Source organism: Callithrix jacchus, chromosome 4, assembly GCF_049354715.1.
Source record: "Callithrix jacchus isolate 240 chromosome 4, calJac240_pri, whole genome shotgun sequence".
Classification (NCBI taxonomy): domain Eukaryota; kingdom Metazoa; phylum Chordata; class Mammalia; order Primates; family Cebidae; genus Callithrix; species Callithrix jacchus.
The window spans coordinates 32,960,593-32,984,047 of NC_133505.1; positions in this window are offsets into that span (position 1 = coordinate 32,960,593).

Below are 23,455 nucleotides of genomic sequence, written 5' to 3' on the forward strand. Positions count from 1 at the left end.
GAAATAGTTTGAAATCTCCGTCTAAAACACATCGAAGGTTTACGTCAAACTGCTCTGCTGCGTGTTCGCCTAACTAAGGGAGTTGAATCCGCCTTTAGACGCAGAGAGTGAGAAGCAGTTTCTTCCAGGAGCTGCGTTTTGGTATTCCAGAGTGAATGGGAGTAAACGCTGTATTGAGAAATATCTTCTTCTAAAACCAAAACGGAGCTACCTAACAGAACGCTCTTCAATGTGTGCGTTCAACTTAGAGAGTTAAGATGATGTGTGTTTGCAGGAGTTTGTAAACCCTTTCTGTGAAGAAGCGGAGAAAGCATTTTCCCGACCAAATCCAAGCATTTAAGAAATAGCTGGATATCTTTGTCTAAAGCACAACACGAACGTTTCCTTCAAACTGCTCTGCTGCGTGTTCGCCTAACTAAGGTTGTTGAATCCGCGTTTAGACGCAGAGAGTGAGTAGCAGTTTCTTCCAGGAGCTGCGTTTTGGAATTCAAGAGTGAATGGGAGTAAACGCTGTATTGAGAAATATCTGCTTCTAAAACCAAAACGGAGCTACCTAACAGAACGGTCTTCAATGTGTGCGTTCAACTTAGAGAGTTAAGCTGATGTGTGTTTGCAGGAGTTTGTAAACCCTTTCTGTGAAGAAGCGGAAAAAGCATTTTCCCGGCCAAATCCAAGCATTTAAGGAATAGCTGGAAATCTCCGTCTAAAACACAAAACGAACGTTTCCTTCAAACTGTTCTGCAGCGTGTTCGCCTAACTAAGGGAGTTGAATCCGGGTTCAGACGGAGAGAGTGAGAAGAAGTTTCTTCCAGGAGCTGCGTTTTGGTATTCCAGAGTGAATGGGATTAAACGCTGTATTGAGAAATATCTGCTTCTAAAACCAAAACGGAGCTACCTAACAGAACGCTCTTCAATGTGTGCGTTCAACTTAGAGAGTTAAGCTGACGTGTGTGTGCAGGAGTTTGTAAACCCTTTCTTTGAAAAAGCGGAAAAAGCATTTTCCCGGCCAAATACAAGCATTTAAGAAATAGCTGGAAATCTCCGTCTAAAACACAAAACGAACGTTTCCTTCAACTGTTCTGCTGTGTGTTCGCCTAACTAAGGGAGTTGAATCCGGGTTCAGACGCAGAGAGTGAGAAGAAGTTTCTTCCAGAAGCTGCGTTTTGGTATTCCAGAGTGAATGGGATTAAACGCTGTATTGAGAAATATCTGCTTCTAAAACCAAAACGGAGCTACCTAACAGAACGGTCTTCAATGTGTGCGTTCAACTTACAGAGTTAAGCTGATGTGTGTTTGCAGGAGTTTGTAAACCCTTTCTGTGAAGAAGCGGAAAAAGCATTTTCCCGGCCAAATCCAAGCATTTAAGATATAGCTGGAAATCTTTGTCTAAAGCACAAGACGAACGTTTCCTTCAAACGGCTCTGCTGCGTGTTCGCCTAACTAAGGGAGTTGAATCCGCGTTTAGACGCAGAGAGTGAGAAGCAGTTTCTTCCAAAAGCTGCGTTTTGGTATTCCAGAGTGAATGGGAGTAAACGCTGTATTGAGAAATATCTGCTTCTAAAACCAAAACGGAGCTACCTAACAGAAGGGTCTTCAATGTGTCAGTTCAACTTAGAGAGTTAAGCAGCTGTGTGTTTGCAGGAGTTTGTAAACCCTTTCTGTGAAGAAGCGGAAAAAGCATTTTCCCGGCGAAATCCAAGCATTTAAGAAATAGTTTGAAATCTCCGTCTAAAACACAAAACGAACGTTTCCTTCAAACTGCTCTGCTGCGTGTTCGCCTAACTAAGGGAGTTGAATCCGCGTTTAGACGCAGAGAGTGAGAAGCAGTTTCTTCCAGGAGCTGCGTTTTGGTATTCCAGAGTGAATGGGAGTAAACGCTGTATTCAGAAATATCTGCTTCTAAAACAAAAACGGAGCCACCTAACAGACCGGTCTTCAATGTGTGCGTTCAACTTAGAGAGTTAAGATGATGTGTGTTTGCAGGAGTTTGTAAACCCTTTCTGTGAAGAAGCGGAAAAAGCATTTTCCCGGCCAAATCCAAGCATTTAAGAAATAGCTGGAAATCTCCGTCTAAAACACAAAACGAACGTTTCCTTCAAACTGCTCTGCTGCGTGTTCGCCTAACTAAGGGAGTTGAATCCGCGTTTACACGCAGAGAGTGAGAAGCAGTTTCTTCCAGGAGCTGCGTTTTGGTATTCCAGAGTGAATGGGAGTAAACGCTGTATTGAGAAATATCGGCTTCTAAAACCAAAACGGAGCTACCTAACAGAACGCTCTTCAATGTGTGCGTTCAACTTAGAGAGTTAAGCTGATGTGTGTTTGCAGGAGTTTGTAAACCCTTTCTGTGAAGAAGCGGCAAAAGCATTTTCCCGGCCAAATCCAAGCATTTAAGAAATAGCTGGATATCTTTGTCTAAAGCACAAGACGAACGTTTCCTTCAAACTGCTCTGCTGCGTGTCCGCCTAACGAAGGGAGTTGAATCCGGGTTTAGCCGCAGAGACTGAGTAGCAGTTTCTTCCAGGAGGTGCGTTTTGGTATTCCAGAGTGAATGGGAGTAAACGCTGTATTGAGAAATATCTGCTTCTAAAAACAAAACGGAGCTACCTAACAGAACCGTCTTCAATGTGTGCGTTCAACTTAGAGAGTTAAGCTGATGTGTGTTTGCAGGAGTTTGTAAACCCTTTCTGTGAAGAAGCGGAAAAAGCATTTTCCCGGCCAAATCCAAGCATTTAAGAAATAGCTGGAAATCTCCGTCTAAAACACAAAACGAACGTTTCCTTCAAACTGTTCTGCTGCGTGTTCGCCTGACTAAGGGAGTTGAATCCGCGTTTAGACGCAGAGAGTGAGAAGCAGTTTCTTCCAGGAGCTGCGTTTTGGTATTCCAGAGTGAATGGGAGTAAACGCTGTATTGAGAAATATCTGCTTCTAAAACCAAAACGGAGCCACCTAACAGAACGGTCTTCAATGTGTGCGTTCAACTTAGAGAGTTAAGCTGATGTGTGTTTGCAGGAGTTTGTAAACCCTTTCTGTGAAGAAGCGGAAAAAGTATTTTCCCGGCCAAATCCAAGCATTTAAGAAATAGCTGGAAATCTTTGTCTAAAGCACAAGACGAACGTTTCCTTCAAACTGCTCTGCTGCGTGTTCGCCTAACTAAGGGAGTTGAATCCGCGTTTAGACGCAGAGAGTGAGAAGCAGTTTCGTTCAGGAGCTGCGTTTTGGTATTCCAGAGTGAATGCGAGTAAACGCTGTATTGAGAAATATCTGCTTCCAAAACCAAAACGGAGCTTCCTAACAGAACGGTCTTCAATGTGTGCGTTCAACTTAGAGAGTTAAGCTGATGTGTGTTTGCAGGACTTTGTAAACCCTTTCTGTGAAGAAGGGGAAAACGCATTTTTCCGGCCAAATCCAAGCATTTAAGAAATAGCTGTAAATCTCCGTCTAAAACAAAAAACGAACGTTTCCTTCAAACTGCTCTGCTGCGTGTTCGCCTAACTAAGGGAGTTGAATCCGCGTTTAGACGCAGAGAGTGAGAAGCAGTTTCTTCCAGAAGCTGCGTTTTGGTATTCCAGAGTGAATGGGAGTAAACGCTGTATTCAGAAATATCTGCTTCTAAAACCAAAACGGAGCTACCTAACAGAACGGCCTTCAATGTGTGCTTTCAACTTAGAGAGTTAAGCTGATGTGTGTTTGCAGGAGTTTTTAAACCCTTTTTGTGAAGAAGCGGAAAAAGCATTTTCCCGGCCAAATTCAAGCATTTAAGAAATAGCTGGAAATCTTTGTCTAAAGCACAAGACGAACGTTTCCTTCAAACTGCTCTGCTGCGTGTTCGCCTAACTAAGGGAGTTGAATCCGCGTTTAGACGCAGAGAGTGAGAAGCAGTTTCTTCCAGGAGCTGCGTTTTGGTATTCCAGAGTGAATGGGAGTAAACGCAGTATTGAGGAATATCTGCTTCTAAAACCAAAACGGAGCTACCTAACAGAACGGTCTTCAATGTGTGAGTTCAACTTACAGAGTTAACCTGATGTGTGTTTGCAGGAGTTTGTAAACCCTTTCTGTGAAGAAGCGGAAAAAGCATTTTCCCGGCCAAATCCAAGCATTTAAGAAATTGCTGGAAATCTCCGTCTAAAACACAAAAGGAACGTTTCCTTCAAACTGTTCTGCTGCGTGTTCGCCTAACTAAGGGAGTTGAATCCGGGTTCAGACGCAGAGAGTGAGAAGCAGTTTCTTCCAGGAGCTGCGTTTTGGTATTCCAGAGTGAATGGGAGTAAACGCTGTATTGAGAAATATCTGCTTCTAAAACCAAAACGGAGCTACCTAACAGAACGGTCTTCAATGTGTGCGTTCAACTTAGAGAGTTAAGCTGATGTGTGTTTGCAGGAGTTTGTAAACCCTTTCTGTGAAGAAGGGGAAAAAGCATTTTCCCTGCCAAATCAGGGCATTTAAGAAATAGCTGGAAATCTTTGTCTAAAACACAAAACGAACGTTTCCTTCAAACTGCTCTGCTGCGTGTTTGCCTAACTAAGGGAGTTGAATCCGGGTGCAGACGCAGAGAGTGAGAAGCAGTTTCGTCCAGGAGCTGCGTTTTGGTATTCCAGAGTGAATGGGAGTAAACGTTGTATTGAGAAATATCTGCTTCTTAAACCAAAACGGAGCTACCTAACTGAACGGTCTTCAATGTGTGCGTTCAACTTAGAGAGTTAAGCTGATGTGTGTTTGCAGGAGTTTGTAAACCCTTTCTGTGAAAAAGGGGAAAAAGCATTTTCCCGGCCATATCCAAGCATTTAAGAAATAGCTGGAAATCTCGGTCTATAACAAAAAACGAACGTTTCCTTCAAACTGCTCTGCTGCGTGTTCGCCTAACTAAGGGAGTTGAATCCGCGTTTAGACGCAGAGAGTGAGAAGCAGTTTCTTCCAGGAGCTGCGTTTTGGTATTCCAGAGTGAATGGGAGTAAACGCTGTATTGAGAAATATCTGCTTCTAAAACCAAAACGGAGCTACCTAAAAGAAAGGTCTTCAATGTGTGCGTTCAACTTAGAGAGTTAAGCTGATGTGTGTTTGCAGGAGTTTGTAAACCCTTTCTGTGAAGAAGCGGAAAGAGCATTTTCCCGGCCAATTCCAAGCATTTAAGAAATAGATTGAAATCTCCGTCTAAAACACAAAACGAACGTTTCCTTCGAACTGCTCTGCTGCGTGTTCGCCTAACTAAGGGAGTTGAATCCGCGTTTAGATGCAGAGAGTGAGAAGCAGTTTCTTCCAGGAGCTGCGTTTTGGTATTCCAGAGTGAATTAAAGTAAACGCAGTATTGAGCAATATCTGCTTCTAAAACCAAAACGGAGCTATCTAACAGAACGGTCATCAATGTGTGAGTTCAAGTTACAGAGTTAAGCTGATGTGTGTTTGCAGGAGTTTGTAAACCCTTTCTGTGAAGAAGGGGAAAAAGCATTTTCCCGGCCAAATCCAAGCATTTAAGAAATAGCTGGAAATCTCCGTCTAAAACACAAAACGAACGTTTCTTTCAAACTGTTCTGCTGCGTTTTTGCCTAACTAAGGGAGTTGAATCCGGGTTCAGACGCAGAGAGTGAGAAGCAGTTTCTTCCAGGAGCTGCGTTTTGGTATTCCAGAGTGAATGGGAGTAAACGCTGTATTGAGAAATATCTGCTTCTGAAACCAAAACGGAGCTACCTAACAGAACGGTCTTCAATGTGCCCGTTCAACTTAGAGAGGTAAGCTGATGTGTGTTTGCAGGAGTTTGTAAACCCTTTTTGTGAAGAAGCGGAAAAAGCATCTTCCCGGCCAAATCCAAGCATTTAAGAAATAGCTGGAAATCTCTGTCTAAAGCACAAAACGAACGTTTCCTTCAAACTGCTCTGCTGCGTGTTCGATTAACTAAGAGAGTTGAATCCGCGTTTAGACGCAGAGAGTGAGAAGCAGTTTCTTCCAGGAGCTGCGTTTTGGTATTCCAGAGTGAATGGGAGTAAACGCTGTATTGAGAAATATCTGCTTCTAAAACCAAAACGGAGCTACCTAACAGAACGGTCTTCAATTTGTGCGTTCAACGTTGAGAGTTAAGCTGATGTGTGTTTGCAAGAGTTTGTAAACCCTTTCTGTGAAGACGCGGAAAAAGCATTTTCCCGGCCAAATCCAAGCATTTAACAAATAGTTTGAAATCTCCGTCTAAAACACAAGACGAACGTTTCCTTCAAACTGCTCTGCTGCGTGTTCGCCTAACTACGGGAGTTGAATCCGCGTTTAGACGCAGAGAGTGAGAAGCAGTTTATTCCAGGAGCTGCGTTTTTGTAATCCAGAGTGAATGGGAGTGAACGCTGTATTGAGAAATACCTGCTTCTAAAACCAAAACGGAGCTACCTAACAGAATGGTCTTCAATGTGTGCGTTCAACTTAGAGAGTTAAGCTGATGTGTGTTTGCAGGAGTTTGTAAACCCTTTCTGTGAAGAAGCGGAAAAAGCATTTTCCCGGCCAAATCCAAGCATTTAAGAAATAGCTGGAAATCTCCGTCTAAAACACAAAACGAACGTTTCCTTCAAACTGTTCTGCTGCGTGTTTGCCTAACTAAGGGAGTTGAATCCGGGTGCAGACGCAGAGAATGAGAAGCAGTTTCGTCCAGGAGCTGCGTTTTGGTATTCCAGAGTGAATGGGAGTAAACGCTGTATTGAGAAATATCTGCTTCTAAAACCAAAACGGAGCTACCTAACAGAACGGCCTTCAATGTGTGCTTTCAACTTAGAGAGTTAAGCTGATGTGTGTTTGCAGGAGTTTGTAAACCCTTTCTGTGAAGAAGCGGAAAAAGCATTTTCCCGGCCAAATCCAAGCATTTAAGAAATAGCTGGAAATCTTTGTCTAAAGCACAAGACGAACGTTTCCTTCAAACTGCTCTGCTGCGTGTTCGCCTAACTAAGGGAGTTGAATCCTCGTTTACACGCAGAGAGTGAGAAGCAGTTTCTTCCAGGAGCTGCGTTTTGGTATTCCAGAGTGAATGGGAGTAAACGCTGTATTCAGAAATATCTGCTTCTAAAACCAAAACGGAGCTACCTAACAGACCGGTCTTCAATGTGTGCGTTCAACTTAGAGAGTTAAGATGATGTGTGTTTGCCGGAGTTTGTAAACCCTTTCTGTGAAGAAGCGGAAAAAGCATTTTCCCGTCCAAATCCAACCATTTAAGAAATAGCTGGAAATCTCCGTCTAAAACACAAAACGAACGTTTCCTTCAAACTGCTCTGCTGCGTGTTCGCCTAACTAAGGGAGTTGAATCCCCGTTTAGACGCAGAGAGTGAGAAGCAGTTTTTTCCAGGAGCTGCGTTTTGGTATTCCAGAGTGAATGGGAGTAAACGCTGTATTGAGAAATATCTGCTTCTAAAACCAAAACGGAGCTACCTAACAGAACGGTCTTCAATGTGTGCGTTCCACTTAGAGAGTTAAGCTGATGTGTGTTTGCAGGACTTTGTAAACCCTTTCTGTGAAGAAGCGGAAAAAGCATTTTCCCGGCCAAATCCAAGCATTTAAGAAATAGCTGGAAATCTCCGTCTAAAACACAAAACGAACGTTTCCTTCAAACTGTTCTGCTGCGTGTTTGCCTAACTAAGGGAGTTGAATCCGGGTGCAGACGCAGAGAGTGAGAAGCAATTTCGTCCAGGAGCTGTGTTTTGGTATTCCAGAGTGAATGGGAGTAAACGCTGTATTGAGAAATATCTGCTTCTAAAACCAAAACGGAGCTACCTAACAGAACGGCCTTCAATGTGTGCTTTCAACTTAGAGAGTTAAGCTTATGTGTGTTTGCAGGAGTTTGTAAACCCTTTCTGTGAAGAAGCGGAAAAAGCATTTTCCCGGCCAAATCCAAGCATTTAAGAAATAGCTGGAAATCTTTGTCTAAAGCACAAGACGAACGTTTCCTTCAAACTGCTCTGCTGCGTGTTCGCCTAACTAAGGGAGTTGAATCCGCGTTTAGACGCAGAGAGTGAGAAGCAGTTTCTTCCAGGAGCTGCGTTTTGGTATTCCAGAGTGAATGGGAGTAAACGAAGTATTGAGCAATATCTGCTTCTAAAACCAAAACGGAGCTACCTAACAGAACGGTCTTCAATGTGTGAGTTCAACTTACAGAGTTAAGCTGATGTGTGTTTTCAGGAGTTTGTAAACCCTTTCTGTGAAGAAGCGGAAAAAGCATTTTCCCGGCCAAATCCAAGCATTTAAGAAATAGCTGGAAATCTCCGTCTAAAACACAAAACGAACGTTTCCTTCAAACTGCTCTGCTGCGTGTTCGCCTAACTAAGGGAGTTGAATCCGCGTTTACACGCAGAGAGTGAGAAGCAGTTTTTTCCAGGAGCTGCGTTTTGGTATTCCAGAGTGAATGGGAGTAAACGCTGTATTGAGAAATATCTGCTTCTTAAAACAAAACGGAGCTTCCTAACTGAACGGTCTTCAATGTGTGCGTTCAACTTAGAGAGTTAAGCTGATGTGTGTTTGCAGGAGTTTGTAAACCCTTTCTGTGAAAAAGGGGAAAAAGCATTTTCCCGGCCAAATCCAAGCATTTAAGAAATAGCTGGAAATCTCCGTCTAAAACACAAAACGAACGTTTCCTTCAAACTGCTCTGCTGCGTGTTCGCCTAACTAAGGGAGTTGAATCCGCGTTTAGACGCAGAGAGTGAGAAGCAGTTTCTTCCAGGAGCTGCGTTTTGGTATTCCAGAGTGAATGGGAGTAAACGCTCTATTGAGAAATATATACTTCTAAAACCAAAACGGAGCTACCTAACAGAACGGCCTTCAATGTGTGCTTTCAACTTAGAGAGTTAAGCTGATGTGTGTTTGCAGGAGTTTGTAAACCCTTTCTGTGAAGAAGCGGAAAAAGCATTTTCCCGGCCAAATCCAAGCATTTAAGAAATAGCTGGATATCTTTGTCTAAAGCACAAGACGAACGTTTCCTTCAAACTGCTCTGCTGCGTGTCCGCCTAACGAAGGGAGTTGAATCCGCGTTTAGACGCAGAGAGTGAGTAGCAGTTTCTTCCAGGAGCTGCGTTTTGGTATTCCAGAGTGAATGGGAGTAAACGCTGTTTTGAGAAATATCTGCTTCTAAAACCAAAACGGAGCTACCTAACAGAACGGTCTTCAATGTGTGCGTTCAACTTAGAGAGTTAAGCTGATGTGTGTTTGCAGGAGTTTGTAAACCCTTTCTGTGAAGAAGCGGAAAAAGCAATTTCCCGGCCAAATCCAAGCATTTAAGAAATACCTGGAAATCTCCGTCTAAAACAGAAAACGAACGTTTCCTTCAAACTGTTCTGCTGCGTGTTCGCCTAACTAAGGGAGTTGAATCCGCGTTTAGACGCAGAGAGTGAGAAGCAGTTTCTTCCAGGAGCTGGGTTTTGGTATTCCAGAGTGAATGGGAGTAAACGCTGTATTGAGAAATATCTGCTTCTAAAACCAAAACGAAGCCACCTAACAGAACGGTCTTCAATGTGTGCGTTCAACTTAGAGAGTTAAGCTGATGTGTGTTTGCAGGAGTTTGTAAACCCTTTCTGTGAAGAAGCGGAAAAAGCAATTTCCCGGCCACATCCAAGCATTTAAGAAATAGCTGGAAATCTTTGTCTAAAGCACAAGACGAACGTTTCCTTCAAACTGCTCTGCTGCGTGTTCGCCTAACTAAGGGAGTTGAATCCCCGTATAGACGCAGAGAGTGAGAAGCAGTTTCTTCCACGAGCTGCGTTTTGGTATTCCAGAGTGAATGGGAGTAAACGCAGTATTGAGCAATATCTGCTTCTAAAACCAAAACGGAGCTACCTAACAGAACGGTCTTCAATGTGTGCGTTCAACTTAGAGAGTTAAGCCGATGTGTGTTTGCAGGACTTTGTAAACCCTTTCTGTGAAAAAGGGGAAAACGCATTTTTCCGGCCACATCCAAGCATTTAAGAAATAGCTGGAAATCTCCGTCTAAAACAAAAAACGAACGTTTCCTTCAAACTGCTCTGCTGCGTGTTCGCCTAATAAGGGAGTTGAATCCGCGTTTAGACGCAGAGAGTGAGAAGCAGTTTCTTCCAGGAGCTGCGTTTTGGTATTCCAGAGTGAATGGGAGTAAACGCTGTATTGAGAAATATCTGCTTCTAAAACCAAAACGGAGCTACATAACAGAACGCTCTTCAATGTGTGCGTTCAACTTAGAGAGTTAAGCTGATGTGTGTTTGCAGGAGTTTGAAACCCTTTCTGTGAAGAAGCAGAAAAAGCATTTTCCCAGCCAAATCCAAGCATTTAAGAAATAGCTGGAAATCTTTGTCTAAAGCACAAGACGAACGTTTCCTTCAAACTGCTCTGCTGCGTGTTCGCCTAACTAAGGGAGATGAATCCGCGTTTAGACGCAGAGAGAGAGAAGCAATTTCTTCCAGGAGCTGCGTTTTGGTATTCCAGAGTGAATGGGAGTAAACGCTGTATTCAGAAATATCTGCTTGTAAAACCAAAACGGAGCTACATAACAGAACGGTCTTGAATGTGTGCGTTCAACTTAGAGAGTTAAGATGATGTGTGTTTGCAGGAGTTTGTAAACCCTTTCTGTGAAGAAGGGAAAAAAGCATTTTCCCGGACAAATCCAAGCATTTAAGAAATAGCTGGAAATCTCCGTCTAAAACACAAAACGAACGTTTCCTTCAAACTGCTCTGCTGCGTGTTCGCCTAAGGGAGTTTATTCCGCGTTTAGACGCAGAGAGTGAGAAGCAGTTTTTTCCAGGAGCTGCGTTTTGGTATTCCAGAGTAAATGGGAGTAAACGCTGTATTGAGAAATATCTGCTTCTAAAACCAAAACGGAGCTACCTAAAAGAACGGTATTCAATGTCTGCGTTCAACTTAGAGAGTTAAGCTGATGTGTGTTTGCAGGGGTTTGTAAACCCTTTCTGTGAAGAAGCGGAAAAAGCATTTTCCCGGCGAAATCCAAGCATTTAAGAAATAGTTTGAAATCTCCATCTAAAACACAAAACGAACGGTTCCTTCAAACTGCTCTGCTGCGTGTTCGCCTAACTAAGGGAGTTGAATCCGCGTTTAGACGCAGAGAGTGAGTAGCAGTTTCTTCCAGGAGCTGCGTTTTGGTATTCCAGAGTGAATGGGAGTAAACGCTGTATTGAGAAATATCTGCTTCTAAAACCAAAACGGAGCTACCTAACAGAACGCTCTTCAATGTGTGCGTTCAACTTAGAGAGTTAAGCTGATGTGTGTTTGCAGGAGTTTGTAAACCCTTTCTGTGAATAAGCGGAAAAATCATTTTCCCGGCCAACTCCAAGCATTTAAGAAATAGCTGGATATCTTTGTCTAAAGCACAAGACGAACGTTTCCTTCAAACTGCTCTGCTGCGTGTTAGCCTAACTAAGGGAGTTGAATCCGCGTTTAGACGCAGAGAGTGAGTAGCAGTTTCTTCCAGGAGCTGCGTTTTGGTATTCCAGAGTGAATGGGAGTAAACGCTGTATTGAGAAATATCTGCTTCTAAAACCAAAACGGAGGTACCTAACAGAACGGTCTTCAATGTGTGCGTTCAACTTAGAGAGTTAAGCCGATGTGTGTTTGCAGGACTTTGTAAACCCTTTCTGTGAAAAAGGGGAAAAAGCATTTTCCCGGCCAAATCCAAGCATTTAAGAAATAGCTGGAAATCTCCGTCTAAAACAAAAAACGAACGTTTCCTTCAAACTGCTCTGCTGCGTGTTCGCCTAATAAGGGAGTTGAATCCGCGTTTAGACGCAGAGAGTGAGAAGCAGTTTCTTCCAGGAGCTGCGTTTTGGTATTCCAGAGTGAATGGGAGTAAACGCAGTATTGAGCAATATCTGCTTCTAAAACCAAAACGGAGCTACCTAACAGAACGGTCTTCAATGTGTGAGTTCAACTTACAGAGTTAAGCTGATGTGGGATTGCAGGAGTTTGTAAACCCTTTCTGTGAAGAAGCGGAAAAAGCATTTTCCCGTCCAAATCCAAGAATTTAAGAAATAGCTGGAAATCTCCGTCTAAAACACAAAACGAACGTTTCTTTCAAACTGTTCTGCTGCGTGTTCGCCTAACTGAGGGAGTCGAATCCGGGTTCAGACGCAGAGAGTGAGAAGCAGTTTCTTCCAGGAGCTGCGTTTTGGTACTCCAGAGTGAATGGGAGTAAACGCTGTATTAAGAAATATCTGCTTCTTAAACCAAAACGGAGCTACCTAACAGAACGGTCTTCAATGTGTGCGTTCAACTTAGAGAGTTAAGCTGATGTGTGTTTGCAGGAGTTTGTAAACCCTTACTGTGAAAAAGGGGAAAAAGCATTTGCCCGGCCAAATCCAAGCATTTAAGAAACAGCTAAAAATCTCCGTCTATAACACAAAACGAACGTTTCCTTCAAACTGCTCTGCTGCGTGTTCGCCTAAGGGAGTTGAATCCGCGTTTAGACGCAGAGAGTGAGAAGCAGTTTCTTCCAGGAGCTGCGTTTTGGTATTCCAGAGTGAATGGGAGTAAACGCTGTATTCAGAAATATCTGCTTGAAAAACCAAAACGGAGCTACATAACAGAACGGTCTTGAATGTGTGCCTTCAACTTAGAGAGTTAAGATGATGTGTGTTTGCAGGAGTTTGTAAACCGTTTCGGTGAAGAAGGGAAAAAAGCATTTTCCCGGACAAATCCAAGCATTTAAGAAATAGCTAGAAATCTCCGTCTAAAACACAAAACGAACGTTTCCTTCAAACTGCTCTGCTGCGTGTTCGCCTAACTAAGGGAGTTGAATCCGCGTTTAGACGCAGAGAGTGAGAAGCAGTTTTTTCCAGGAGCTGCGTTTTGGTATTCCAGAGTAAATGGGAGTAAACGCTGTATTGAGAAATATCTGCTTCTAAAACCAAAACGGAGCTACCTAAAAGAACGGTCTTCAATGTGTGCGTTCAACTTAGAGAGTTAAGCTGATGTGTGTTTGCAGGGGTTTTTAAACCCTTTCTGTGAAGAAGCGGAAAAAGGATTTTCCCGGCGAAATCCAAGCATTTAAGAAATAGTTTGAAATCTCCATCTAAAACACAAAACGAACGGTTCCTTCAAACTGCTCTGCTGCGTGTTCGCCTAACTAAGGGAGTTGAATCCGCGTTTAGACGCAGAGAGTGAGAAGCAGATTCTTCCAGGAGCTGCGTTTTGGTATTCCAGAGTGAATGGGAGTGAACGCTGTATTGAGAAATATCTGCTTCTAAAACCAAAACGGAGCTACCTAACAGAACGGTCTTCAATGTGTGCGTTCAACTTAGAGAGTTAAGCTGATGTGTGTTTGCAGGAGTTTGTAAACCGTTTCTGTGAAAAAGGGCAAAAAGCATTTGCCCGGCAATCAAAGCATTTAAGAAATAGCTGGAAATCTCCGTCTAAAACACAAAACGAACGTTTCCTTCGAACTGCTCTGCTGCGTGTTCGCCTAACTAAGGGAGTTGAATCCGCGTTTAGACGCAGAGAGTGAGAAGCAGTTTCTTCCAGGAGCTGCGTTTTGGTATTCCAGAGTGAATGGGAGTAAACGCTGTATTGAGAAATATCTGCTTCTAAAACCAAAACGGAGCTACCTAACAGAAGGGTCTTCAATGTGTGCGTTCAACTTAGAGAGGTAAGCTGATGTGTGTTTGCAGGAGTTTGTAAACGCTTTCTGTGAAGAAGCGGAAAAATCATTTTCCCGTCTAAATCCAAGCATATAAGAAATAGCTGGAAATCTCCGTCTAAAAGACAAAACGAACGTTTCCTTCAAACTGCTCTGCTGCGTGTTCGCCTAACTAAGGGAGTTGAATCCGCGTTTAGACGCAGAGAGTGAGAAGCAGTTTCTTCCAGGAGCTGCGTTTTGGTATTCCAGAGTGAATGGGAGAAAACGCTGTATTGAGAAATATCTGCTTCTAAAACCGAAACGGAGCTACCTAACAGAACGGTCTTCAATGTGTGCGTTCAACTTAGAGAGTTAAGCTGATGTGTGTTTGCAGGAGTTTGTAAACCCTTTCTGTGAAGAAGCGGAAAAAGCATTTTCCCGGCCAAATCCAAGCATTTAAGAAATAGCTGGATATCTTTGTCTAAAGCACAAGACGAACCTTTCCTTCAAACTGCTCTGCTGCGTGTTCGCCTAACTAAGGGAGTTGAATCCGCGTTAAGACGCAGAGAGTGAGAAGCAGTTTCTTCCAGGAGCTGCGTTTTGGTATTCCAGAGTGAATGGGAGTAAACGCTGTATTGAGAAATATCTGCTTCTAAAACCAAAACGGAGCTACCTAACAGAACGGTCTTCAATGTGTGCGTTCAACGTTGAGAGTTAAGCTGATGTGTGTTTGCAAGAGTTTGTAAACCCTTTCTGTGAAGACGCGGAAAAAGCATTTTCCCGGCCAAATCCAAGCATTTAACAAATAGTTTGAAATCTCCGTCTAAAACACAAGACGAACGTTTCCTTCAAACTGCTCTGCTGCGTGTTCGCCTAACTACGGGAGTTGAATCCGCGTTTAGACGCAGAGAGTGAGAAGCAGTTTATTCCAGGAGCTGCGTTTTTGTATTCCAGAGTGAATGGGAGTGAACGCTGTATTGAGAAATATCTGCTTCTAAAACCAAAACGGAGCTACCTAACAGAAGGGTCTTCAATGTGTGCGTTCAACTTAGAGAGTTAAGCTGATGTGTGTTTGCAGGAGTTTGTAAACCCTTTCTGTGAAAAAGGGAAAAAAGCATTTTCCCGTCCAAATCCAAGCATTTAAGAAATAGCTGTAAATCTCCGTCTAAAACACAAAACGAACGTTTCCTTCAAACTGCTCTGCTGCGTGTTCGCCTAACTTAGGGAGTTGAATCCGCGTTTAGACGCAGAGAGTGAGAAGCAGTTTCTTCCAGGAGCTGCGTTTTGGTATTCCAGAGTGAATGGGAGTAAACGCTGTATTGAGAAATATCTGCTTCTAAAACCGAACGGAGCTACCTAACACAACGGTCTTCAATGTGTGCGTTCAACTTAGAGAGTTAAGCTGATGTGTGTTTGCAGGAGTTTGTAAACCCTTTCTGTGAAGAAGCGGAAAAAGCATTTTCCCGGCCAAATCCAAGCATTTAAGAAATAGCTGGAAATCTTTGTCTAAAGCACAAGACGAACGTTTCCTTCAAACTGCTCTGCTGCGTGTTCGCCTAACTAAGGGAGTTGAATCCGGGTTTAGACGCAGAGAGTGAGTAGCAGTTTCTTCCAGGAGCTGCGTTTTGGTATTCCAGAGTGAATGGGAGTAAACGCTGTATTGAGAAATATCTGCTTCTAAAACCAAAACGGAGCTACCTAACAGAACGGTCTTCAATGTGTGCGTTCAACTTAGAGAGTTAAGCTGATATGTGTTTGCAGGAGTTTGTAAACCCTTTCTGTGAAGAAGCGGAAAAAGCATTTTCCCGGCCAAATCCAAGCATTTAAGAAATAGCTGGAAATCTCCGTCTAAAACACAAAACGAACGTTTCCTTCAAACTGTTCTGCTGCGTATTCGCCTAACTAAGGGAGTTGAATCCGGGTTCAGACGCAGAGAGTGAGAAGCAGTTTCTTCCAGGAGCTGCGTTTTGGTATTCCAGAGTGAATGAAAGTAAACGCAGTATTGAGCAATATCTGCTTCTAAAACCAAAACGGAGCTATCTAACAGAACGGTCATCAATGTGTGAGTTCAAGTTACAGAGTTAAGCTGATGTGTGTTTACAGGAGTTTGTAAACCCTTTCTGTGAAGAAGGCGAAAAAGCATTTTCCCGGCCAAATCCAAGCATTTAAGAAATAGCTGGAAATCTCCGTCTAAAACACAAAACGAACGTTTCTTTCAAACTGTTCTGCTGCGTTTTTGCCTAACTAAGGGAGTTGAATCCAGGTTCAGACGCAGAGAGTGAGAAGCAGATTCTTCCAGGAGCAGCGTTTTTGTATTCCAGAGTGAATGGGAGTAAACGCTGTATTGAGAAATATCTGCTTCTAAAACCAAAACGGAGCTACCTAACAGAACGGTCTTCAATGTGCGCGTTCAACATAGAGAGTTAAGCTGATGCGTGTTTGCAGGAGTTTGTAAACCCTTTCTGTGAAGAAGCGGAAAAAGCATTTTCCCGGCCAAATCCAAGCATTTAAGAAATAGCTGGATATCTTTGTCTAAAGCACAAGACGAACCTTTCCTTCAAACTGCTCTGCTGCGTGTTCGCCTAACTAAGGGAGTTGAATCCGCGTTAAGACGCAGAGAGTGAGAAGCAGTTTCTTCCAGGAGCTGCGTTTTGGTATTCCAGAGTGAATGGGAGTAAACGCTGTATTGAGAAATATCTGCTTCTAAAACCAAAACGGAGCTACCTAACAGAACGGTCTTCAATGTGTGCGTTCAACGTTGAGAGTTAAGCTGATGTGTGTTTGCAAGAGTTTGTAAACCCTTTCTGTGAAGACGCGGAAAAAGCATTTTCCCGGCCAAATCCAAGCATTTAACATATAGTTTGAAATCTCCGTCTAAAACACAAGACGAACGTTTCCTTCAAACTGCTCTGCTGCGTGTTCGCCTAACTACGGGAGTTGAATCCGCGTTTAGACGCAGAGAGTGAGAAGCAGTTTATTCCAGGAGCTGCGTTTTGGTATCCCAGAGTGAATGGGAGTAAACGCAGTATTGAGCAATATCTGCTTCTAAAACCAAAACGGAGCTACCTAACAGAACGGTCTTCAATGTGTGAGTTCAACTTACAGAGTTAAGCTGATGTGTGTTTGCAGGAGTTTGTAAACCCTTTCTGTGAAGAAGCGGAAAAAGCATTTTCCCGGCCAAATCCAAGCATTTAAGAAATAGCTGGAAATCTCCGTCTAAAACACAAAACGAACGTTTCCTTCAAACTGCTCTGCTGCGTGTTCGCCTAACTAAGGGAGTTGAATCCGCGTTTAGACGCAGAGTGTGAGAAGCAGGTTTTTCCAGGAGCTGCGTTTTGGTATTCAAGAGTGAATGGGAGTAAACGCTGTATTGAGAAATATCTGTTTCTTAAACCAAAACGGAGCTACCTAACTCAACGGTCTTCAATGTGTGCGTTCAACTTAGAGAGTTAAGCTGATGTGTGTTTGCAGGAGTTTGTAAACCCTTTCTGTGAAAAAGGGGAAAAAGCATTTTCCCGGCCAAATCCAAGCATTTAAGAAATAGCTGGAAATCTCCGTCTAAAACACAAAACGAACGTTTCCTTCAAACTGCTCTGCTGCGTGTTCGCCTAAGTAAGGGAGTTGAATCCGCGTTTAGACGCAGAGAGTGAGAAGCAGTTTCTTCCAGGAGCTGCGTTTTGGTATTCCAGAGTGAATGGGAGTAAACGCTGTATTGAGAAATATCTGCTTCTAAAACCAAAACGCAGCTACCTAACAGAACGGTCTTCAATGTGTGCGTTCAACTTAGAGAGTTAAGCTGATGTGTGTTTGCAGGAGTTTGTAAACTCTTTCTGTGAAAAAGCGGAAAAAGCATTTTTCCGGCCGATTCCAAGCATTTAAGAAATAGTTTGAAATCTCCGTCTAAAACACAAAACGAACGTTTCCTTCCAACTGCTCTGCTGCGTGTTCGCCTAACTAAGGGAGTTGAATCCGCGTTTAGACGCAGAGAGTGAGAAGCAGTTTCTTCCAGGAGCTGCGTTTTGGTATTCCAGAGTGAATGGGAGTAAACGCTCTATTGAGAAATATCTGCTTCTAAAACCAAAACGGAGCTACCTAACAGAACGGTCTTCAATGTGTGCGTTCAACTTAGAGAGTTAAGATTATGTGTGTTTGCAGGAGTTTGTAAACCCTTTCTGTGAAAAAGGGCAAAAAGCATTTGCCCGGCCAAATCCAAGCATTTAAGAAATAGCTAAAAATCTCCGTCTATAACACAAAACGAACGTTTCCTTCAAACTGCTCTGCTGCGTGTTCGCCTAAGGGAGTTGAATCCGCGTTTAGACGCAGAAAGTGAGAAGCAGTTTCTTCCAGGAGCTGCGTTTTGGTATTCCAGAGTGAATGGGAGTAAACGCTGTATTGAGAAATATCTGCTTCTAAAACCAAAACGGAGCTACCTAACAGAACGGTCTTCAATGTGTGCGTTCAACTTAGAGAGTTAAGCTGATGTGTGTTTCCAGGAGTTTGTAAACCCTTTCTGTGAAGAAGCGGAAAAAGCATTTTCCCGGCGAAATCCAAGCATTTAAGAAATAGTTTGAAATCTCCGTCTAAAACACAAAACGAACGTTTCCTTCAAACTGCTCTGCTGCGTGTTCACCTAACTAAGGGAGTTGAATCCGCGTTTAGACGCAGAGAGTGAGAAGCAGTTTCTTCCAGGAGCTGCGTTTTGGTATTCCAGAGTGAATGGGAGTAAACGCTGTATTGAGAAATATCTGCTTCTAAAACCAAAACAGAGCTACCTAACAGAAAGGTCTTCAATGTGTGCGTTCAACTTGGAGAGTTAAGATGATGTGTGTTTGCAGGAGTTTGTAAACCCTTTCTGTGAAGAAGCGGAAAAAGCATTTTCCCGGCCAAATCCAAGCATTTAAGAAATAGCTGGAAATCTCCGTCTAAAACACAAATCGAACGTTTACTTCAAACTGCTCTGCTGCGTGTTCGCCTAACTAAGGGAGTTGAATCCGCGTTTAGACGCAGAGAGTGAGAAGCAGTTTCTTCCAGAAGCTGCGTTTTGGTATTCCAGAGTGAATGGGAGTAAACGCTGTATTGAGAAATATCTGCTTCTAAAACCAAAACGGAGCTACCTAACAGAACGGTCTTCAATGTGTGCGTTCAACTTAGAGAGTTAAGCTGATGTGTGTTTGCAGGAGTTTGTAAACCCTTTCTGTGAAGAAGCGGAAGAAGCATTTTCCCGGCCAAATCCAAGCATTTAAGAAATAGCTGGGAATCTTTGTGTAAAGCACAAGACGAACGTTTCCTTCAAACTGCTCTGCTGCGTGTTCGCCTAACTAAGGGAGTTGAATCCGCGTTTAGACGCAGAGAGTGAGAAGAAGTTTCTTCCAGGAGCTGCGTTTTGGTATTCCAGAGTGAATGGGAGTAAACGCAGTATTGAGCAATATCTGCTTCTAAAACCAAAACGGAGCTACCTAACAGAACGGTCTTAAATGTGTGAGTTCAACTTACAGAGTTAAGCTGATGTGTGTTTTCAGGAGTTTGTAAACCCTTTCTGTGAAGAAGCGGAAAAAGCATTTTCCCGGCCAAATCCAAGCATTTAAGAAATAGCTGGAAATCTCCGTCTAAAACACAAAACGAACGTTTCCTTCAAACTGCTCTGCTGCGTGTTCGCCTAACTACGGGAGTTGAATCCGCGTTCAGACGCAGAGAGTGAGAAGCAGTTTCTTCCAGGAGCTGCGTTTTGGTATTCCAGAGTGAATGGTAGTAAACGCTGTATTGAGAAATATCTGCTTCTAAAACCAAAACGGAGCTACATAACAGAACGGTCTTCAATGTGTGCGTTCAACTTAGAGAGTTAAGCTGATGTGTGTTTGCAGGAGTTTGTAAACCCTTTCTGTGAAGAAGCGGAAAAAGCATTTTCCCGGCCAATTCCAAGCATTTAAGAAGAGTTTGAAATCTCCGTCTAAAACACAAAACGAACGTTTCCTTCGAACTGCTCTGCTGCGTGTTCGCCTAACTAAGAAAGTTGAATCCGCGTGTAGACGCAGAGAGTGAGAAGCAGTTTCTTCCAGGAGCTGCGTTTTGGTATTCCAGAGTGAATGGGAGTAAACGCTGTATTGAGAAATATCTGCTTCTAAAACCAAAACGGAGCTACCTAACAGAAGGGTCTTCAATGTGTGCGTTCAACTTAGAGAGGTAAGCTGATGTGTGTTTGCAGGAGTTTGTAAACCCTTTCTGTGAAGAAGCGGAAAAAGCATTTTCCCGTACAAATCCAAGCATTTAAGAAATAGCTGGAAATCTCCGTCTAAAACACAAAACGAACGTTTCCTTCAAACTGCTCTGCTGCGTGTTCGCCTAACTAAGGGAGTTGAATCCGCGTTTAGACTCAGAGAGTGAGAAGCAGTTTCTTCCAGGAGCTGCGTTTTGGTATTCCAGAGTGAATGAAAGTAAACGCAGTATTGAGCAATATCTGCTTCTAAAACCAAAACTGAGCTATCTAACAGAACGGTCATCAATGTGTGAGTTCAAGTTACAGAGTTAAGCTGATGTGTGTTTGCAGGAGTTTGTAAACCCTTTCTGTGAAGAAGGGGAAAAAGCATTTTCCCGGCCAAATCCTAGCATTTAAGAAATAGCTGGAAATCTCCGTCCAAAACACAAGACGAACGTTTCCTTCAAACTGCTCTGCTGCGTGTTCGCCTAACGAAGGGAGTTGAATCCGCGTTTAGACGCAGAGAGTGAGTAGCAGTTTCTTCCAGGAGCTGCGTTTTGGTATTCCAGAGTGAATGGGAGTAAACGCTGTATTGAGAAATATCTGCTTCTAAAACCAAAACGGAGCTACCTAACAGAACGGTCTTCAATGTGTTCGTTCAACTTAGAGAGTTAAGCTGATGTGTGTTTGCAGGAGTTTGTAAACCCTTTCTGTGAAGAAGTGGAAAAAGCATTTTCCCGGCCAAATCCAAGCATTTAAGAAATAGCTGGAAATCTCCGTCTAAAACAGAAAACGAACGTTTCCTTCAAACTGTTCTGCTGCGTGTTCGCCTGACTAAGGGAGTTGAATCCGCGTTTAGACGCAGAGAGTGAGAAGCATTTTCTTCCAGGAGCTGCGTTTTGGTATTCCAGAGTGAATGGGAGTAAACGCTGTATTGAGAAATATCTGCTTCTAAAACCAAAACGGAGCTACCTAACAGAACGGCCTTCAATGTGCGCTTTCAACTTAGAGAGTTAAGCTGATGTGTATTTGCAGGAGTTTGTAAACCCTTTCTGTGAAGAAGCGGAAAAAGCATTTTCCAGGCCAAATCCAAGCATTTAAGAAATAGCTGGAAAACTTTGTCTAAAGCACAAGACGAACGTTTCCTTCAAACTGCTCTGCTGCGTGTTCGCCTAACTAAGGGAGTTGAATCCGCGTTTAGACGCAGAGAGTGAGAAGCAGTTTCTTCCAGGAGCTGCGTTTTGGTATCCCAGAGTGAATGGGAGTAAACGCAGTATTGAGCAATATCTGCTTCTAAAACCAAAACGGAGCTACCTAACAGAACGGTCTTCAATGTGTGAGTTCAACTTACAGAGTTAAGCTGATGTGTGTTTGCAGGAGTTTGAAAACCATTTCTGTGAAGAAGCGGAAAAAGCATTTTCCCGGCCAAATCCAAGCATTTAAGAAATAGCTGGAAATCTCCGTCTAAAACACAAAACGAACGTTTCCTTCAAACTGCTCTGCTGCGTGTTCGCCTAACTAAGGGAGTTGAATCCGCGTTTAGACGCAGAGAGTGAGAAGCAGTTTTTTCCAGGAGCTGCGTTTTGGTATTCAAGAGTGAATGGGAGTAAACGCTGTATTGAGAAATATCTGCTTCTTAAACCAAAACGGAGCTACCTAACTGAACGGTCTTCAATGTGTGCGTTCAACTTAGAGAGTTAAGCTGATGTGTGTTTGCAGGAGTTTGTAAACCCTTTCTGTGAAAAAGGGGAAAAATCATTTTCCCGGCCAAATCCAAGCATTTAAGAAATAGCTGGAAATCTCCGTCTAAAACACAAATCGAACGTTTACTTCAAACTGCTCTGCTGCGTGTTCGCCTAACTAAGGGAGTTGAATCCGCGTTTAGACGCAGAGAGTGAGAAGCAGTTTCTTCCAGAAGCTGCGTTTTGGTATTCCAGAGTGAATGGGAGTAAACGCTGTATTGAGAAATATCTGCTTCTAAAACCAAAACGGAGCTACCTAACAGAACGGTCTTCAATGTGTGCGTTCAACTTAGAGAGTTAAGCTGATGTGTGTTTGCAGGAGTTTGTAAACCCTTTCTGTGAAGAAGCGGAAGAAGCATTTTCCCGGCCAAATCCAAGCATTTAAGAAATAGCTGGGAATCTTTGTGTAAAGCACAAGACGAACGTTTCCTTCAAACTGCTCTGCTGCGTGTTCGCCTAACTAAGGGAGTTGAATCCGCGTTTAGACGCAGAGAGTGAGAAGAAGTTTCTTCCAGGAGCTGCGTTTTGGTATTCCAGAGTGAATGGGAGTAAACGCAGTATTGAGCAATATCTGCTTCTAAAACCAAAACGGAGCTACCTAACAGAACGGTCTTAAATGTGTGAGTTCAACTTACAGAGTTAAGCTGATGTGTGTTTTCAGGAGTTTGTAAACCATTTCTGTGAAGAAGCGGAAAAAGCATTTTCCCGGCCAAATCCAAGCATTTAAGAAATAGCTGGAAATCTCCGTCTAAAACACAAAACGAACGTTTCCTTCAAACTGCTCTGCTGCGTGTTCGCCTAACTACGGGAGTTGAATCCGCGTTCAGACGCAGAGAGTGAGAAGCAGTTTCTTCCAGGAGCTGCGTTTTGGTATTCCAGAGTGAATGGGAGTAAACGCTGTATTGAGAAATATCTGCTTCTAAAACCAAAACGGAGCTACATAACAGAACGGTCTTCAATGTGTGCGTTCAACTTAGAGAGTTAAGCTGATGTGTGTTTGCAGGAGTTTGTAAACCCTTTCTGTGAAGAAGCGGAAAAAGCATTTTCCCGGCCAATTCCAAGCATTTAAGAAGAGTTTGAAATCTCCGTCTAAAACACAAAACGAACGTTTCCTTCGAACTGCTCTGCTGCGTGTTCGCCTAACTAAGAAAGTTGAATCCGCGTGTAGACGCAGAGAGTGAGAAGCAGTTTCTTCCAGGAGCTGCGTTTTGGTATTCCAGAGTGAATGGGAGTAAACGCTGTATTGAGAAATATCTGCTTCTAAAACCAAAACGGAGCTACCTAACAGAAGGGTCTTCAATGTGTGCGTTCAACTTAGAGAGGTAAGCTGATGTGTGTTTGCAGGAGTTTGTAAACCCTTTCTGTGAAGAAGCGGAAAAAGCATTTTCCCGTACAAATCCAAGCATTTAAGAAATAGCTGGAAATCTCCGTCTAAAACACAAAACGAACGTTTCCTTCAAACTGTTCTGCTGCGTGTTCGCCTAACTAAGGGAGTTGAATCCGGGTTCAGACGCAGAGAGTGAGAAGCAGTTTCTTCCAGGAGCTGCGTTTTGGTATTCCAGAGTGAATGAAAGTAAACGCAGTATTGAGCAATATCTGCTTCTAAAACCAAAACTGAGCTATCTAACAGAACGGTCATCAATGTGTGAGTTCAAGTTACAGAGTTAAGCTGATGTGTGTTTGCAGGAGTTTGTAAACCCTTTCTGTGAAGAAGGGGAAAAAGCATTTTCCCGGCCAAATCCTAGCATTTAAGAAATAGCTGGAAATCTCCGTCCAAAACACAAGACGAACGTTTCCTTCAAACTGCTCTGCTGCGTGTTCGCCTAACGAAGGGAGTTGAATCCGCGTTTAGACGCAGAGAGTGAGTAGCAGTTTCTTCCAGGAGCTGCGTTTTGGTATTCCAGAGTGAATGGGAGTAAACGCTGTATTGAGAAATATCTGCTTCTAAAACCAAAACGCAGCTACCTAACAGAA